This window comes from Panthera leo, chromosome F2 (assembly GCF_018350215.1).
Source record: "Panthera leo isolate Ple1 chromosome F2, P.leo_Ple1_pat1.1, whole genome shotgun sequence".
Classification (NCBI taxonomy): Eukaryota; Metazoa; Chordata; class Mammalia; order Carnivora; family Felidae; genus Panthera; species Panthera leo.
This window is the reverse complement of record NC_056695.1, coordinates 11,865,764-11,886,599: the sequence shown is the minus strand read 5'-3', so window position 1 is coordinate 11,886,599 and position 20,836 is coordinate 11,865,764. Positions and strand designations below refer to the sequence as shown.

Here is a 20,836-nt window from a genome sequence, read left to right as displayed (position 1 = left end):
GAGAAGGAGAGACAGAACCCTAAGCAGGCTCACGCCATCAGCACAGAGATGCGGGGCTTGAACCCACGAACTGTGAGATCATGACCTGAGCCGAGATCAAGAGTCAGTTGCTTAACCGACGGGGCCACTCAGGTGCCCCTTTCTTTTATGTTTTTATTAATTTGAATCTTCTCTTTTCTTCTTTCTTTCTTTTTCTTTCTTAATTTTTTTTTAACGTTTATTTATTTTTGAGACAGAGAGAGACAGAGCATGAACAGGGGAGGGGCAGAGAGAGGGAGACACAGAATCTGAAACAGGCTCCAGGCTCTGAGCTGTCGGCACAGAGCCCGACGCGGGGCTCGAACTCACGGATCGTGAGATCATGACCTGAGCCGAAGTCGGCCGCTTAACCGACTGAGCCACCCAGGCGCCCACTTCTTTCTTAATCTAGGTCAAGTTTCACCAATATTTTTGATCTTTTCAAAGAACCAACGTTTGGTTTCACTGACTTATTGTTCTTACACTGTTTTATTTATTTCACTACTAATCCTTATTTCCTTTCTTCTGCTTGCTTTGTGCTGTTTTTTCTTCTTTTTCTAGGGACAGAAGGTGAAAGATAGGTTGCGGATTTAAGATTTTTTTTCTTGTTTTTATGTTGGCCTTTGCAGTTGTGAATTCCACCCCCCACCCCGCCACCCGAAGCACCCTGCCCTACAAGTCAGCTGGGGTGAAGGTGGTCAGAACCCCGGAGCATTCCTGGCATGCTGTGCCTGGGAGTCAGCCTCTGCCTGTCTGTCTGAGGAGGGACCAGGTGGGGGAACGGACCCCTGACCTCTCAGCTGTTCTCAGCAGGAATTTGGCTTTTTCATCTTACAGTTGGTGGGGATGAGAAATGCTGGCAGACTGCCTCTCCTGGTGAGATACTACAATCCTTCTTTGGGAGTCGAGGAGGAAGGGAGACCTGTCTTCTCGGCCTCATCCGCCCAGAGTGGGGCTTCTGTCAAACTTAGCTGGCAGAGGGCTGGGAGTGGGTGGGTTATAGCTCAAGTGCACACTGTCATTTTTCCTATAAGTTTCAGGAGATTTCTTGACTAAATCGTGATTCATTTGCTGGATGCCCTTGGGAAATTCCCAGAGACTTAAAAGTTAGAAGAATAATTTTCATGAACTTTGCTTGGGTTGGGTCCATGGAGGTGCGTATGTTTTCATCCCAGAAATGGAACTCCAGAAACTGCTTTTTAGAATTTTCATTTTGCTTTAAGATTGTATAAAATATTTATAAGCTTCCAAAGTCAAATCTACAGAACAAGATATCTTCAAAAAAGGACTAACTTATGATCCCTCTACCCTATTTCATCCTTCATTCTTTGGAAACCATTAAAATGTTCTTCCTGGGGCGCCTGGGTGGCTCAGTCGGTTAAATGTCCGACTCTTAATTTTGGCTCAGGACACGATCTCATGGTCGTTGAGATCGAGCCCCACGTCGGGCTCCATGCTGACAGCTGGGATTCTCTTTCTCTCTCTCTCTCTCTGCCCTTCCCTGCTCTCTCGCTCTCTCTCAAAATAATAAGCTTTAAGAAAGTGTTCTTTTTTCTTTTAAATGTATAAGTGAATATGTTCTCCAGAAAGGTTTATATTTTTGTTCTCAAGGTTGTCTTTATACTATATATAAAACATTTAGTGCTCTCTTTTTTGGTTATTGCCTATTTTTTTTCCCCACTAGGAGCAATATTGAAATTAGCCAGTGTCCTCATATTTTCTCTTCTCTTCATCTCCATACCATCTGATTTGATGTAGTGTCCTTTTACTGCTTAATGCCTAGAAATGAAGTTACTCTACTGTCATATACTCTGGCCATTCTTCCATCAAGCTTCGATGGTTGTATTGTAACATAACCAGACTGCATTACGAAATACTATTCTATCTCACAACCATTATCGAGTATTACGTCAATGTATCTCCTTCCATATTGGTAGTCTGAAGCTCATTATGTAATAAATTGACAGGGAGAATTTGTCAAAACCATATTCCTGGAATTCAAAGCCATCAGTACATGGTTCTTAAACTTGAAGATCCATTTAATGGAATACAAAATTCTTGGCTTGAATTTTCCTTTTTGCATATTTTAAAATATCATGCCATTGTCTTCTAGCCTATGGTGTTGCTCCTGAAAAGTGAGACGGCAACTGATTTTCTTTACTTTCTTACTGACTTGGTATTTTTGCTGAATACCCAAAGGTTTTCTTTTTTTTTTCCTTTTGAAGACTGTGTTCCTGGGATACATGTCAGTATTGACAGCTGTGGGTCAATATTCTCAAGTATCCAGGTTAGGCTCAAGTCTTTTTTCATTCAGGAAAATTTGCTTAAATTACAGATTTATTTGTTCTCATCCATTACTTATTTTTTTGGGGATTCCTATGTGTATATTGGGTCTTCCCTTCCGCCTTCAAAAATGACATTTTTGGTTTTAAAAATATTTGTTCTTTCAATTTTATAACGCTCTTTTAGGGCATTTTGTATTGTGTTTGTTCCAGTTTGCATGATTTTTCTTTATTTTGAAAAAATGTTCAAATAAGTAACTAAATAAATAAATGTAGTTTTTGAGTTCCGACAACTTCTTCAAATATTCCTTTTCTCCAATCACTTTATTTCCACATTTTTCCAATTCTGATTTATGCTACTCTTTAATACTTTCTACAATTATGTTAATTTTTTTTTAGTTCATATTGAGACATTAGGTAACAGTTTTATTTGCTCTCTGGGCATGTTTTTCTTTCATTGATTGTAAGGATATTCTTCCTTCCCTTGCTTCCTCCCTCACTTTTTTCTTTCTTTGTAATAATAATAACATTGTATAGAAATTGACTACGATCCTTTCCTGTTGCTCATTTTTTTTTTCTTTTTTTTTTTGAGAGAGAGAGAGAGATTGTGCATGGTGGAGGGGGGGGGGGGGAGGAGCAGAGGTGGGGAGAAAGAGAGCGAGAGAGAGGAAAAAGCCTTAAGCTGTCAGCATGGAGTCTGACACAGGGCTCCATCCCACAACCCTGAGATCATGACTGAGCTGAAATCAAGAGTCAGCTGCTCAACCGACTGAGCCACCCAGGCGCCCCTCCGTCGCTCATTTTTAAGTGATAGGAGTTTTTCTGTACTTTTAAGAAGGCAGGGGTGGGCCAGGATATATTTCTAGCTTCATAGCTCTAAAGCTCCTTGGTCTGTTCCAAGGACCAAGACCATTTTGGCACCTGCTGACCTTTCCTCAGGCTCCCTTGCTCTCCTCCATGAACGAAATTTGTAGACTCCCCTGACAGTCTTTTCATGCTTAGAGAGTACCTGCTGGTGAATTTTGGATCCCCCTTTTCTCAGGGTACTCGGATACCCCATTTTGCTCTTTCCATTTCCTCCCACATGAGTGCAGATGCCAAGTGGGTCTTATCATTGGTGGTGGTTCTTCCCCACTTCTCATATTTTGGGGGTCTTATCAGCTAGTTTTATTGTGGATCCTTATATTATTTTGATACATTCTTACAATATACCCTCATATTTTTAGATCCTTATTCTTTGGTAGTGTGGTTTTACCTGAGAGATCACCATATGAATAAATATGTGGCTGCCTTGGGGTGCTTAGACCACACCTAGTAATCATTCTGTACTTTCAAGGCTTGATGTGAATCACAGAATGCTGCTTCTGACAGCATAACAGACAGACTAGGGTTTTACTCACAGTGGGAAGGCCTCTGAATTTGCTTAAACCTGATGAGCTGGTTTATCTAAAGTTCGTTGTATTTGAACTTTATCTCTGAGCCACTTCTAAAGAGCTTCAGAAGGGAGAAACAAGAGTTTAGGATCATTCCATCTCTGTGGTAAAAAAAATATTTTCCAACCTAGAAAATTAATGTTCTTACCCTATGAAATTCTTAGCCTTTTGAAATCACTGGTTTTTAAATAACCATGCCTTGATCCTCTATTAGAAGTACAATCTGCAAAATTCTTAACTGTAAAGGTATTTGATGATCTACTTTCAAGATAAGTCTAAAGCTATAAGCAAATCTCATCTATATGAGGAAAGAAATCACAGTTGAGTCATGGTCAATGTTTCATGATCAGAACAGAGGCTTGGAATTTACAGTGAGTTCACAAAGTCAGTTTTTGGTTTTTTTTTTTTTTAAATATGTGTGCGGGTTTAAAAACAGTGAATATTTTACTGAACTGCTCTTGTATAAATCTGGGGCATATCCTACTTTAGGAAGTTGTTCTGTAGTAGTAAAATACAAGACTTGGAGCTATTAAAAAAAAGACAATGCCCTAGTATTGCTGCAAGTTTCACTTGCTCAGGAACAGAATAATTGATGGGATTTAAAAAGTCGCAGTCATGGCTTTGACATTTCTAGTTTCTCTGGTCCAACTGTTAATTACTGTAAATGTTTAGATTTTTCTGTGCATTTCCTCATCAACAAGTAAAAGCTTTGATCTCTATTCCATGTGGAATCACATGGGTAGAGAGAAGAAATGGGATATATTGAAATAAAACAGAAAAGAGAAATTATAAAAATATTTGCTTCTGTGTGTTTTAAATTGTTGAGTTCACACATCACAAGAAATTTGGTTTCTTTGAAGATTTAAACACTGGGAACTCAATAGTCTACAAATAGATTATTTCATTCCATTCAGTGTTTTGTAGAATTTTTTCCTTTAGAAATGTTGAACAGGGGTGCTGGCTGGCTCAGTCAGAAGAGCATGTGACTCTTGATCCCTGGGTTGTGAGTTCGAGCCCCACGTTGGGTGTAGAGATTAAATAAATAAAACTTAAAAAAAAAAAAACTAAAAAAATAAATACAAAGCAATTTCCAGCTTGGTCCCCAAATTATTTAGTGCCATGTCTCCCATGGTCCTGCTCTCTGTTGGAGCAGAGACTAAAGGGAAGTCAGGGGAAGTATGATTCATGATCTCTGCACCTCTGCGAGCTTCCGGCAACACAAGAAGGAATATGATGGTGAGAGGAGAGAAGCAAGGGTGCAAATGAATAGTTCCCCACTGAGGAAGTCCTGAGGCCCTCTTTTGAGATCACCTTCAACCTTGTGCCTTGGGAGTAGAATTTTCCATTATATTCTCCACTTAGCACATTACCATCCATACACCAAGTAGGCACACAATGAATAAACGAATCAAAATGCTTCCCAGTCGGATAGAATTCAAATACTGCTTCCTCTATGAAGCCCACCTTAATCCTTAGTCTGAAATCATCTCTAATGCTTCCCTTCTCTGACCACCCATGGAGTCCTGCATGAGGCATGTTTCTTGGTGTTGGCTAACTTCAGAGCTCACCCTAAAGGCTTTACCAAAGTATAAGGTTGTGGGGAATTCTGTTTCTCATTGGTGGCTGCTCCAATGTATTTATCCCATCCCAAAGACTCTTTTTACAGTATGACTGACCCACCCAGAGATGGGGCTGCTGGGGTTATAGTCCCTCCTCTGGAATCAGGACAAGATTTGTGACTGTCTCAACTGGCCCAGTGGGGTATGACTGAAGGGATCCCATGTGACTTCTTAGGCTGGGTCACAGAAAGGATCGAGCTCCTCTCCTTCTACGCCCTCCATGATGCTTACCTCAGAATCCAGAGCTATGATGTAAGGAAGCCTGGGACTGGCCAGATCTGTGACCCAAGGCCAGAATCAACCACTAGATGTATGTGAGTAAATCTTCCGGTGATTTCTGCCCCCAGACTTTGAGTGTTCCACCTGAGGCCACAGGCATTGCGGAGGAAAGGCATGTCCAACACGTCCTGCCCCATTCCTGATGCGTGGACACTGTGAGAGAGGACAAAGGACTATTGTTTTCAAGTCACTAAGTTTTCAGTGGATTCATTTTGCACCAATAAGTAGATAACCAGTACAAACATGAGGGTTCACGTGTAAATGTTTTTCATTTTCTCCCCTTTTCCTACTCGTAACTCCTAACTTCTGTAGCAACCAGGATGATGGTCTGCACACACAGCGGAAATCACATTTCTTTAGGTGATTATGAGAATTCAGTAAGATTGCACGCAAAAGGATCTAGCAGGATGTTCAGTAATATGACGTAACCGATAAATGTTAACTGAAATTGCTACACGATTCATTTATTTTCTAGCTTCACTGAGATACAACTGACACATGACATTGTGTAACTTTAAGATGTAGGTGTTGACTTGATACACTTGTATTTTGCAAAATGATTGCCACGACCACAGTGTCAGCCAACATCTCCAACATGTCATATAATTACCAGTTTTCCCTTTTGCAGGTGAGACTCTTCAAGATTTTCTCTCTTAACAACTTTCAATATAGAATAATACAGAATTATTAGCTTCAGACTTACTCATCGTATAGCTGGAAGTTTGTACCCTTTGACCAACATTTCTCCATTTCCCCCACTGCTCAGCCACTGGTAACCACCCTTCTACTCTCTGTTTCTATGAGTTCAGTAGTTTTAGGTTCCACATAGAAGTGATACCGTACAGGCTTTGTCTTTCTCCGATTTATCTTATTTAGCCTCATGCCCTCAAGGTCCATCCATATGGTCACAAATGGCAGGATTTCCCTCCTTCTTGTGGCCGAATAATATCCCGTTATATATTTCATTACAGCACAACGTAATAATGCGACACATCGCATCTTCTTTATCCATTCGTCTGTTGACGGACACTTAGGTTGTTCCATATCCTGGCTACCGTGCATAGTGCTGAACTGACATGGAAGTGAAGGTATTTTGTCCAGATCTTGTTTCCATTTCCTTTGGATCCATACACAGAAATGGGATTGAAGAATCATATAGTAGTTTTACATTAAAAATTTTTGAGGAAACTCCACTCTGTGTCACAGTTTCTGTACCAATTTGGCTTTGTTTTCTTATAGCTTACTGAATTTCCTTAAAGCTGCTATTTTGATTTGTCTGGTAAACTGCAGATCCTCATGTGTTCAGTTTGCTTACAGGAAGCTTATTACGAGCTTCTGGCGGTGTTACGTGACCTTGATTGTTCCTGTTCCTTGAACTTCTGCGTGGCTATCCTCGCGTCATCTCCTCCAGTCTTTACTGCCATCTCGAAGGCAGCCAAATTGGTTTTTTGCTGCAGCAGTGTGCTGGCACTTCTTCTCTGTAATCCTGGACTTCCCCAAAGGCTCTCTCGTGCACAGGCAATTGCCTAAGTCAGTGTTCTCCAGGAGCTTCTGGACCACAGCGAAGAGGGGCTGAAGCCAGTTAAGGTGCCATTACAGGATCCACAGCTAGGACCAAGGTCTGCCTATTGCCTGATGAATTGATAGGTGAGACTTGTCCTGGATCCCTTAGCAGGTGGTGTTGGATGCCACAGTTACCGCAAACACACCCTTGCCCATGGATGCTAAACTTTTGCTGTCGGGGCGACAAAAATGAGGGACATCTTTTGCCATCACGATGCTGATGTAACTCCTCTTACAAGTAAATTACGACTTTGCTTCCTCTGCATATCACGTCTGCCCGACCAAGAAGGAAACAGTCTATTCACATCAATTCAGCAAAGGCAAGTCTCATCTGTTAGTAAATGCTAACCAAACCAGTTGTACAAAACAGCAGCTACTTGATTAAAACTTCCATTTCTTATCCAGGCTGTTCTATGTTATGTTTATATCCCTACTCTGTTCTGTCTCCCATTCCCTTTCCTCGCCCTTTACATTCTCAGACCATTTTTAAAATACACATTGGATTGGTTTATTTGGTTAAAGCCTTTGGAAGGTTTGATTAGAATTTCTCAAGTGGCTAGTTGAAATTGCATCCCATTTGTCTTCTGGCACCCTGGTGCAGGAAATGGTCTCAAATCACGCAGGGCTGGATGGAAACATGTGGGCCCTCTGGGCAGGCTAATCATTTGCTGACCTTTCAAATGGATATCCATGAGATATTTGTTACATGTTTATTTAGAGGTGAGGCTATAGAAGGTTGTCGGCAAGGCCTGGACAGCTTGCCTGGGTATGTGCCTGATCTGGCTGCGCGGTCTGTTCTAATCGGCTATTATCTCCGTCCTCCCCAAACTGTATTCGCCACGAGGAGGTCAGCCTGCCCAAATAGAGGGTGCTTCGGTGTTCTGTCATAGATACACAGAACATACTCTGTGACGGCTTCTGGTCTGTGTCGTTTTGTTTTTGCGGAAGACATCAACTTTATGAAGACGGCAGGTCCCTTGGTGCGTAGCGTAGCAAGGATTTGCAGAACTGGTATCAGGAAACCTGGGCACTTGGTTTCTCTGTGCTCCTCTCAAATGCCTTCCAAATAAGAATGTTGGATAAAATTACCTTAAAAGATCTTGTCTGTTACATTATTGCATCTCTTGGGCCTATGGAGCTGCATGATAAGTCTGTACAGAGAAAAAAGGGAGAATACATAGGAGTTACAAGGGAAATCGCAAGGAATTAACCTATATCCTTTAGGTAAGTTAAAATATCATTCCGATTTATAAAAACGCTATGCGATCCAGAGCTAATACTGTAAAGATTTTTCTAAAATCTTGGGGAACTGGATCAGTGAGTAATAGATCACAAACCACAGGATTCATGAAAGAAATGAGAGCTTCACCAGCCATTGCCGTGTTGATCAAAGCACTGTATAATTTTTAAAGATAATAAAATGTGAATGTTTATATGAATGAAATGGGATGATGTCACCGCAGCAAATGCATTCCTAGGAATTATGTATATACTTCTCAAAAATTTGTAGTCTGGGGGGCGCCTGAGTGGCTCAGTTGGTTAAGCATCTCACTTTGGCTCAGGTCATGATCTTATGGTTTGTGGGTTTGAGCCCTGCATCGGGCTCTGTGCTGACAGCTCAGAGCCTGGAGCCCCGCTTTGGATTCTGTGTCTCCCTCCCTCTCTGCCCCCTCCCCTGCTTGTGCTGTCTTTTTCTGTCTCTCAAAATGTTAAAAAAAAATTAAAAAAAATTTTTAGTCTGATGTTGCAAATACATAACGGAAAATTTCATCCAGGAAATAATTTTTATGATTATGAATACTCATTGTCTTCATGGAAGAGAAGTTTACTTGTTGACTGAATTACATTTATTGAGAAATAAGTAACAAAATAAATGATAACAGAATGACAATGCAGTCATTAAGTAACAGATGCCCAACAGTTAATCTGCCAAAACACCAGCTGAAAATCAGACAACGAAGTAAAAGAGATGAGTTCCAATAAAGAGAAAACTTTTCTATGGAGGAATTGGGTGCGAGACATTCATAGTTTGGTTCTGCAAAACCTTCAGGCAATGCAAAGTACAAAGACGAAGCCAGAATTTCAAGCGTAGAAAGAGACATTAGGTACCTACCTACGTTGAAGTATTTACTAGAGTGCCCTATTTATACATAGATACTGGTTATTATTATTTTTTTTACTGGATTAGATCTAGGATTTAATACTTATGAGAGATTATTATGGCTTAAATAAAATGTTGCAGAAGTTATTTCTCTCGTTCTGAAGATTTTCTTATTGATTTCATTTTCTTTCACCTCCCTTCTTTTTCTTCCCTTTCTTGTAAGGGTGCTTTTTCTTATTTAAACTGCAGCACTGAGGTGAGATATAGGGCACAGAGAGAATGCTGATTATTTTACAGTAGTTTGAAGTTTCTTTTTGCTGTTCATTTTTAGAAAGAAACGTATGTCATTATATTCATCAAAATTAAGCAGTATTATGGAAAATAACTGTCAAATTATCACCAAATTGTGTCAGGTTCCCACCAAAAGCTGTCAGGTTCAAGGAAGTCAAAGAAAGGTGGAAGAACTGTTTAAATTGCAAGAGTCTAGAGAGTTGGCAGCTAAATGCAACGAGTCATCCTGGATTTGATCTTGGACCTCTAGACAATTCTTTTCTCCAAATGGAATTATTGTAAAATTTGACAAAATCTGAACGGGTCCTGCGGATTAGACGGTCATGCTCCATCAGTGTTTATTTCATTATATAGTTGGTGGTGCTGTGATTATATAGAATAGTGTCTTTGTATTTTAGGAAATATCCACCAAAAAATATCTAGAGTCACGTTTGCAATTTATTTTCAATTAGTTCAGAAAAAAATTACACGTATGTGTGAGAGAGAGAGAGAGACAGAGAGACAGAATGAGAAAGTAAATGTATAAACTATTTACAGTTGGGAAACCAAACAAAAGGCATACAGGAATCTTTATACTATTCTTTTAAGTTTCTAATAAATTGGCTGTTATTTTTTTTAAGTAAAAAAAACCAACAAAAATATTTTCCACCATATTCTCCACACCTTTCAGTTATTTTATTTTATTTTTTGGTGAAAGAAAAGTCAAGATAAATTAGCAAATGCTAAAAATTAATCATCCAGCTTCTGTAAATATTCTTTGTAATTCAGGAAAATCGATTTTGGATTTGAATGATCTCATTTTCAATCACAACTTTCCAAGGCAGTTTATGGCTTTTAGTTTTGTGCTTGTGTTTTACAAGGTATAAGATTTACGAACACTTTTCAAAACAGTTTTGCAATACAAAAATTCCTAATTTCATGTTGTTTTAAATGTATTACCCCTAAAATTGTCCTAATAAAGGATCTGCTAAACTTTAACAAAATATTAGACTTCTAGGCCATGACTACAAGCTTCATGGGAACATTGCTAAGCAAATGAGACATGGTCCATGAACTTACAGAATATTTAAAGCGTTCCACCTTAGGCTGAACTTCACTCAGATTTTTATTCCATTTGCATGCACATTAAGGCTTTTATTTAGTTTGATTTTATGCTCTTAATAACATATGGGTTTTGACAATGGCAGTTTTTCACATTCCTTTCCATACCCTTCCCCACCATGGCATTAGGTTTTAGACAGCAGAATGACCTAAGCTTCTACTGACTCTCCCTGTCCTACAATGCTGTCACCCCGTGGAGTGAGATAGAGAGTAAAGACAAAAATAACCAAGTAATTCGATTACAAATAAGAATCAATTAGAAAAAATAATCTTAAATGTGAAAATTTATTCACATAGTTACAAAGTTAAACACGAAATCCTTGACAAAGTTAATTCCTCCTGACCCCTGTTTTTTCCATCCTACTTGGCAGTTAGAGCTTCTTGGATGTGTAGATTGATGTTTTTCATCAAACTGGGAAATTCTGACCGTTATTGCTTCAAATATTCTTTTTGTCCCCTCCTCTCTTTCCTCTCTTTCCTCTCTTACTGCGGCTCTCATTTTACATATTTTGGAATGTGATCTTTTTTAAGGTTATAACTCTAGGAAAAGACACCTAACATATAGGACCGAGTATCCAGGTACAAATCTGTCAACACTTAACAAAACACTACTTTTTTTTTCCTGTAGGTATTATGATGTAATGGTTTATTTTTCTATGCTATAATGTTCCATTTAAAATACAGAATGGAGAACATAGATTAAAATTATTCCGTTCATTTATTGCTAACAAAACATGTAAGAAATCGTGCCCATGAGACTTCAGACAGGATCCATCCTAGAGTTAATGAATTGTAGTTGGACTATGCATTGAACCAAAAAAAAAAAAAAAAGCCCTGATTTAAAATTAAGAATTAAAGAATCATTGGGGCACCTGAATGGCTCAGTTGGTTAAGTGTCTGACTTCGGTTCAGGTCATGATCTCACAGTTTGTGGGTTCGAGCCCCGCATTGGGCTCTGTGCTGACAGCTCGGAGCCCGGAGCCTGCTTCGGATTCTGTGTCTCCCTCTCTCTCTGCCCCTCCCCTGCTCACGCTCTGTCTCTCTCTCTCTCAAAAATAAATAAACAGTAAAATAATTTTTAAATATCGCTTCTCGGCCTTTTGGCTAAGATCAAGTGTAAAATAATTTTTAAATAAAAAATAATAAAGAATCATTTATGTTTGCACTCAGAGATTTAGGGACTTTCATCATTGCATACAGGATCATATACTACAGTTCTCTTTCTTGTTTTTATTCATATTATATAGCATTATATCAACAGAATAATAGAAGAATCAAGCTTTGGAAACCTTAACTTTCAAGGAAAACTTGGAATTTGAAATGAGCATGCTAATGATTTTTGAGCTCCTAGAAACCGGGAAGATTTGCCTGTCGGTAGCAAAAAGTTATAGAGACTGTATTAGTGACGGTTCTCTAGAGAAACAGAATCAACAGAAGATATCTTTACATGTACATGAAATGTAGACATATGAACATTTATGTTATGTTATATTTATTATAGGAATTGATTGATGTGATTATGGAAGCGTGGGACATTCTTTACATGTACATGAAATGCAGACATATGAACATTTATCTTTACATGTACATGAAATGCAGACATATGAACATTTATCTTTACATGTACATGAAATGCAGACATATGAACATTTATGTTATGTTATATTTATTATAGGAATTGATTGATGTGATTATGGAAGTGTGGGACATTCTTTACATGTACATGAAATGCAGACATATGAACATTTATCTTTACATGTACATGAAATGCAGACATATGAACATTTATCTTTACATGTACATGAAATGCAGACATATGAACATTTATGTTATGTTATATTTACTATAGGAATTGATTGATGTGATTATGGAAGTGTGGGACATTCTTTACATGTACATGAAATGCAGACATATGAACATTTATCTTCACATGTACATGAAATGCAGACATGAACATTTATGTTATGTTATATTTATTATAGGAATTGATTGATGTGATTATGGAAGTGTGGGACATTCTAATCTGCCCTCTGCAAGCGGTAGACTAGGAAAGCCAATGGCGTAAGTCCTAGTCCAAGTGCAAAGGCCCAGGTACCAGGACTGCTTATGTCTGAGGGCAGGAGATGATGGATGTATCAGCTCAGCAGAGAGCAAATCTGCCCTTCCTCTGACTTTTTGTTCTATTCAGGCCCCCAACAGATTGGATTATGCCTACCTGCATCGGTGAGGTTGATCTTCTTTATTCTGTCTACCAAATCAAATGCTCATCTCTTGTGACCATGCCCTTCACGGACACACGCAAAAATAATGTGTTATCGCTCTCTGGGCATCCCTTAGGCCAGTCAAATTGACACATAAAATTAAACATTACAGAGACTAACAAAGTGTTAAATGTTAATGATATTAACTAGGTTTAAAAGTATTTTCCACACACACCAGGATGGCTAATATAAAAACAAAAACGAAACCACAATCTCACAGCGAGTGTTTGCAAGAATATGGAGATGGAGAGATTGGAAGCCCTGTGTCCAGCTGATGAGAATGCAAAATAGTGCGGCCACTATGGAAAATAGTATGGAAGTTCCTCAAAAGATTAAAAATAAAACTACCGGACAATCCAGCAACTGCACCGAATGCGTGTACTTGAAGAGATATTTGTACAGCCATGCTTACAGTATCACTATTCACAGTAGCCAAAAAGTGGTAGCAATCCAAGTGTAGGTACGCTGGTGGGTAAATGGAAACACAAAATGTGGTGTATACAAAGGCTAGAATATTTATCATTCAGCCTTAAAAGGGAAGGAAATTCTGACACATGCCACGACATGGATGAACCTGAAGGACATTATGCCCAATGAAACAAGCCAGTTACAAGAAGGCAGATACTGTATGATTCCACTTACATGAGGTATCCAAAGCAGTCAGATTCACAGAGATAGAAGAAAGTAGAAAGTTGGTTGCCAGGGGTTGGGGGGACTGGGAATGGAAAGGTGGTTTTTAATAGAGTGTCAGGTTTATGAGATGAAAAAGTCCTAGAGATCGGTTGCCCAACAATGTGAATACCCTTAACAAGACTGGACTCTCGAAAATAAAATGCTAAATTCTATGTCGTGTGCCTTTTGCCACCATTAAAAAGAATACTCTTGTGTGAGTATGTTTCTGATGCTACAGGAGTCTTGTGAGATTTGCGGGAAGGGAGAATTGACATAGTTCATCCATGTTCAGAAAGGTGAACCTGCTGCAAATCAAAGGGTAGTTAAATGTTGGGACTGCGGGAGAGGATTGGGAACGGACATTTACAGTGCTCCTTACGGCACTGATCAAAGACTTCACATCTATTTGTTTCCTTTAGTTCTCCCAATAATCTTCTGAAATAGAAATTCATCTCCCCATTTTCAGAGAAGCTATCTGACGTGTAGAAGAGGTAAGTGATTTGCCCAAGATCAAAGACCCAGGAAGAAGCGACATCTTCAAGGCACAGACGATTCACACTGTTCTAGATTCGATATTGCCGGAATTGGGGTGTGACGGACAGCGGAGTACAAACCCTGACCCCCTGCCTCAAAGATGGGACAACTCTACGGGGCGATCTGTTGTTCTAGGCACCCATCCCCACAGGGTTCAGGCTAAGTTTGGATTTTACCTGAGGCAACAGCCAACAGTGTTAGAGAGGGACACTAGAGTTGGATCAGATCTTGGCTGGCACCGAGGACCCATCCTTGCTGGTAGCGGAGGCACCGGCGTGCCCCATCATGGTGTCACTGCTAAGGCACGTGTCCACTGCATTGGCGCCCGAGCCGTAGGGATGCACCACGGTGGGGTATGTCTGGCGTTTCAAAGGTCTGGGGGGAAATAAAACATACAAAGATGGCGGAGTTGCATAGCCACAGCTGTTGCTGGACACCCATGATGCACGAAGAAAGAAAATGGCAGGCTCGGGCTAACTGCAATTTGTAAAGGGAAGTGTGAGAATCAGAGAGATTTTGTGCACATTTAGAGATCCCTGCCACCACGCCCAAGCCCTAGCCTCCACTATCTTCAGCCACAGGGCAGAGAAAGCTCCAGGTCAGGCACAGGACTGAATTGTGAATGACAACCATCGGGGAACGCTTAATCCTCAGCTGACCTTGGTTTCCTACACCACGGTCAAGGTGCTGATAGGGAAGGGATGGGGATCTGAAACTTGAGATGGGAGTCCGGCTAGAGTTTCCTGAACTTTCTTGCCCATGACCTCTTGTTGTGAGACGGACCCCCGCCTGGCTCCTCTTTATTTGAAGATTGCAAAAGCCTCAAATGGGGCAAGCACTTTAAAAACAGAAGATCTGCTCCCAGCTCCCCTCTTGGACACCCGTCAACATCTAGCGTCAAGTCTCAGTGTATCCTGACTGTGAATGTGCGGGACCTGGTGGAGGAGGAAAGGGATTATCTGCCGAAAGGGCAACCGTGTGTGCTAACGTGTACCAGCAGGAACCAGAAGTGTCTGCCTGGGAGTGGATCCCGGGGGTGTTGAATCAAAGCGTCAGAAGACAAATCTAGGTAAGGGAGAGGTTGTCAACATCGGGACGCTGTTTGGTAACACAGTCCACAGCACCTTGGTGAGGGCCCCAGAGGACTATTAACACTCTGTGTTGGATGGCTTTTAGATGTGTGAAAAAGTGAAGACCTCATTAAACAAAGCAGAGATGCCAGAAATGCTGTGACTGGGCTCAGAGGGTCTAGTTGTTGTTAAGCCCATGATTTCACCTGGCGAAACGGGGTAGGGCATTTATTTCTTTACCACAGGCACCAGAGTGGCTCTTAGGGAGAGAACGGCCTTTACGTGGAAGGTGAGTGATGGTGTGGGAAGAGGAAATGACTTAGCAGAAGCCAAGCGAACAGAAAAGACAGTCGAACTTTCCAGTGCAGGAAGCGACTAGGTACTCTTGGTAGCCGAGCTGGTGGCTGGGAGAAGGGAGCAAAGGACGAAGACAGAAGGCCTTATTACCATGAGGTACTGCCATGCAGCAGTGGCTGTAGCCTCCACAGGTGGTCCTCCAACAGCTGGTATTAAGCTGTCGTCAAAGGTACCAAAAAACATCCCTCTGTCTTCCCAAGCTCCCACTCACATGAATGTCGAGGGAGATGGCGTTTAATGGATACGGAGGAAGAAATCTCAATGCCACGTGAGCTAACACAGTTCTGAGCAACACAGCTCAGCAAGACATTCCCTAAGCTGAGCTAACATAGTGGCTCCAAGAAGTCGATACTGGGGCTGACTAGAACTTAAGTGCTCCTGGACTTCTCAGGGATCCCCGGGGTGGGGGTGGGGATGGAATTTCCAGTATCTGCCATAGGGACTTTGAGGTCATCTTCCCTCCAGGAGTGGCCAGACTGCGAATGCAGTCTTAGTTCTACTAGTCTGGGGGTTCAGGGAACGGATTCTGGGGAAATCAGTGTCTCGCCGGTTCTTTTCTGAAGAACGGGTTTGGCTCAGCCGGCAATCCGGTGAAGGCGTAAGTCAGGTTGCTGGAAGCTGAGGGATTTAATAGGGAGGGAGGAAGGATGTAGGTATGAGATAGCTAGGAGTTGTAGCAGGAAAATGGGAGAGAACCAAATGCAAATGATAAATTGACCGTGGTTGGGCAGGTCGCTTAATTTTCTCCCATTTAGCTTCTGTAAAGAGAAAAATTTGGAGGTGATGTGAGTTCACCTTATAATTCTATACTTCTAGTAGTCACTGAGTTCTGTAAATTCAGCACGCAGACACATTTGCCTTCAATCTATGTTACGGACTGAACGTTGGCGTCTCTCCAAAATACAAACATTGAAGCGCTAACCCCAAGTATGATGGTATTTGGAGGTGGGGCCCTTGAGGCATAGTTAGGTTTAAATGAGGTCATGAGGTGGGGGACCCACATGTTGAGATTAGTGTTTCATAAGAAGAGGAAGAGGGGGCAGGGCTCGCTCTCGCTCCCTTTATCTCTCCCTCCCTCCCTTTGTTCACCTCCCTGTCTCTCCACTGTGTGAGGACACAGGGAGAAGGCAGCCATCTGCAAGTTGGAAAGAGAGCTCTCACTAGGAAGTGAACCCTGAGGGACCTTGATCTTGGGCTTTCTAGTCTCCAGAACTGTGGGAAAACAAATTTCTGTTGTTTAAGCGCCCCCCCTCCCCCTACCTCAAGTCTATGATATTAGCACGCTATGTCTTACTATAGCAGCCAGAGCTAAGACATCTACTAACCCCTTCTCTTTACCTCAGATGCCAAGATTCAGATGCCATGACTTTTCCCATAGTCTACTGGGCTAGAAAGTAGTCCCTGGTCCCTCAGTAACATCAAGAAACTTGGCGATGAGGTTGCCTGGGTGGCTCAGTAGGTTAAGCGGCCGACTCTTGATCTCGGCTCAGGTCATGATCCCACAGTTTGTGGGATCGAGCCCTGCATCGGGCTCTGCCCTGACAGCACAGAGCCTGCTTGGGAATCTCTCTCTCCCTCTCTCTCTCTGTCCCTGCCCATCCTGTGATGGGCTCTCTCATTCTCAAAAATAAGGAAACAAACATTAAAAAAAACCCAATCTGGTTATTAATAACCACTCCTTAGAAGCACAATAGTGTAGAAAGAGAACCCAGGATGTATAATCAGAAGTGACCCTGGCAGAATCATGATCTCATTTCTTTAATGGGAGAATAAGTACTCCTGCCTTACCAGATGTTTCTGAGGTTCAAGCACAACTGTTTGCACTGCAAATAGCAAATACTTGTTACATAATTCTGCTTATTATGACTTTTATAAAACAGAAACACACACAAATACTACAAGATTTTTACAAACGGACAAATGAGACACATAAAAGTGAATTAAGTTTTCCTCTCAGGACAAGAGCGCAAAAGAAAATGCCTAAAACCGGCCCACTGTTTTTTGTCACTTACTTATCTTACTTATTTTGGATATCTGTCTTGTTTGGGTTGTGAGTTTTTCTCTTTCACGGAGTTATTTCATTTTCAGAAATAGGCCTAACACATCACAATAAAGCATAAAATACGGTCGGTCTCTTCATGATTGACTCTAACATGGCAGTGAAAGGTGAATGTCAGAGAAGAGATAAGAGGAGGGAGGAAATGAAGAGTGACCGGGAACAGTGCTGGTCTGGATTTCTGACAGTTCTCGCAACACGTATTGTTTTAACTATCAGTTCTTGGGTGGAAAAAGTAGTTAGCAGTAACGTTCCCAAGAAGCAACAATTAGAAGAATGTGGCATTCAATTTTCGTTAAGAAATCAAGGGCACAGGGGCGCCTGGTGGCTGTCAGTTAAGCATCCAGCTCTTGATCTCAGCTCAAGGTCTACATCTCAGGGCTGTGAGTTCAAGCCCGGGGTTGGGCTCCACACTGAGCGTGGAGCCTACTTAAAAAAAAAAAAAAAGACGGAAATCGAGGACACGAAAAGGCATATTCATACTCAATTAAACTGAGAAGTCTCTAACACACTAGTGGGACTTGGAAAGTATCGTGTCCTTGATTTGTCCCCACTGGGCAGCATATTAGTGATCGATGACATCTCCCACGTACGTATTCCCCACCCATCGCCACGCTCCTTGAACACATTTTATTCTGAAATTCACCCCACTTCGCCTCTCCCTTACTCTTAATTACCAACTATTGTGGGTAGTGGTCGTTCTCAACGTAGCATGCTTTATTTATGTACCTTGGTCACAAAACTCAGATGTAAATTAAAGGAGAATCTCTTACATAGCTTTATGCCAGTTTAGCTTTCTTATTTTAGTGCTGAGAACCTACATGGGGTCCAATGGAAAGCATGCTGGTTATTATACCTCATTGCTTACGTTAGTGAGGTCTTATCAATAAGAAATAAATACGATGGTCAAAACCTGGTCTCAGAGACAAATGGAACCTAGTAGACTTAAGAGACACTTTATACAGTGTTATATTACAAACGCAAAATACATTGGACACAATGAAGCTATAGCTTGAATTAGAAATTGATTAATAATGTCACTGAAAGGAATCATGACGTATTTGCAAATGGTATTGACAAACAGAAAAATTCTGTTAATAATGATCTAAGCTGACGAGCTGAGAAGGAAAAGATAAAGCAATTGTCAGACTGTATATGGAGCTTTTCCAGGATAGAATACTGTTATGTTTTCTCCCCAACAACGAAAAAGGGAAGCAGAGAAAGGGAATAACTTGTTGTTATTAAACAAGTATGCTTCGGTTTAAAAGGGCATAATGCTGAACTGTCTAGAGAAATATTTTGATTTCCATTATTGCCAAATATTTTCTTCCCAAGTACACAGGAAAACTTCCTGCTTTAGGAAATAAAGACCAGTGGAGAGCTACTCTTGCCCCGATGCACAGGGGTTGGGAGTGTGGCAGGGGATATGGTGGGGAGGTGCACTGTAAAACTTACAAGGGTGGCCAGAAGGTGGGGCTTCTTTCTTGCATAACGGACTTGCTCACATTCTGTTTGTGATCCAATTAGACACTAAAACTTCTCCACGAAGAACAAGCCAAGACTTAATATGTCTCCCTGGTCAGGTACTAGCTCAAGAGGAGAGAATGAACGACTGTAACTTCCCATGCGTTTTCAGTTACATCCGTCCTGACGAGTAACTTTCAGGTCACGGAACTCTTTCATTTAAGGGCCAGTATTAGGAGATTAGGGGAGGGGCAATTTCTCTTTGTCCTTTTGTCTACACACCCAAATAAATAGTGCCTTCTCCCCCCTTTCTGTACTTGTTTTTGAAGTAAAGACATATTGACTCGGCCTTGAATTGGGGTAATGGAGAATTGATATAGGCTGCCTGCAACATTTTCTAGTTAAATTAGTCGTGCTCTCATTTTTGGAAGACACATCATATCTTGCAGGTAATGGAAATAATAATCTCTCATTTCTACTTACCAAATGAGACAGTTTTCTTGCCATCATTTTTCAAGGAAGATTTTGAGTCACGGGCAACTTTCGTTATTTTTCTACTCTTCCATCTGAGAGAATCTGCAATCCAGTGATGTTGGATGGAACGCCTAAACTCAGAGCAGTGCTGAAAATAAATACATACAAAAATCACCAACCAAGCACAGAAAACAGAGATCTGTCTAAAGTCTTTATTTTACTATGGACAATGAAGATTTTTTTAATTCTAACATTAAAACAAAATTATTGCACACAAAAGAGCAGTGAATTTGGTAAAGAAGGAAATGGCAAGAACTGTCAAGTCTGAATTTTGTCTTTTTCAGTGTCCTAAGTCACAGAATTTCATCAACTCCTCATTTAACCTTGTATCAAAAAGGCGGATACACTCTTTGAAAAGAGGATTTTAGGGCTCCCCTGCATTATTGCAGAACTATTTTCTCTCAACATCACGAACTTGTTTTGAATCACATCCAATTTGTTCCCTGTTGGAATTCAGACACTCAGGAGTTGACAACAAAGTCCGCTTCCTCTAACGCTGGCTTCTCAGGGTGCATTCATACTACTCTTCACAGAATTGTACCAAAACCTCATTTGGGATGGAAGTTATATTTTCAAAATAGAAACTGATGAAGAACACAATGTCTTATATTTCGTCTATAGCTAATCATTACTGTTTTTCAAAAATCACATACAGGATTTGAAAAATAGTAACAACCAAACAAAAATAAAATACCAGTATCAAACTACAACAACACCCCTTTCAGCCTCTCTGACTCCTTCCCTCCAGATGCAGGTGGAACTTGAGAGGCTACAGTGACTGGAAGGCCTGAAGTTTCTGCCTCCTCTTTCTAATGTGTTCACTATATTAAACTTTGGATCTTAGTTTTAGGAAGCAAATGATGAAATTTATCGAGCAATGAGTTTCTTGCCCTCCACCCTCCCCATTTAATTCATCTGATCTCAGGGATATCCTGTAGGGCGGGTGACTCCGGTGAACCTCAGAGCAGGACCCTACCAAGCTACTCTGTGTGGCCTGGGAGCAGAGAAGAGGAACGCTATTCCCTAAATGTTTCATCTGTTCCATAAACAAAACCCTGATTTTGTAGTAAAACAATCTTTCCCCTGACTCTAATCCATGCTCTGTCATTAACTATTTGGGAGACATTAGAGAAGTTAATGACTCAAACATGAGAGTTCCATAGTTGTAGATTTGAATTCAAACTCCCATAGTTAATAGCTC

The 20,836-nt window shown here is 40.9% G+C and overlaps 1 long non-coding RNA gene across 2 annotated transcripts in view; it reads right to left on the bottom strand.

The window, feature by feature from the left end:
• The window catches only part of LOC122210654, a 98,050-nt gene that overhangs the window by 25,514 nt on the left and 51,700 nt on the right, over positions 1 to 20,836 (bottom strand). For both annotated transcript variants that reach the window (XR_006198154.1, XR_006198155.1), the window contains exons 2-4: positions 19,585 to 19,723; positions 8,284 to 8,345; positions 5,584 to 5,784 (exon numbers count right to left, since the gene is read on the bottom strand). This is a non-coding gene — a long non-coding RNA (uncharacterized LOC122210654). The remainder of the gene's footprint in view (positions 1 to 5,583; positions 5,785 to 8,283; positions 8,346 to 19,584; positions 19,724 to 20,836) is intronic.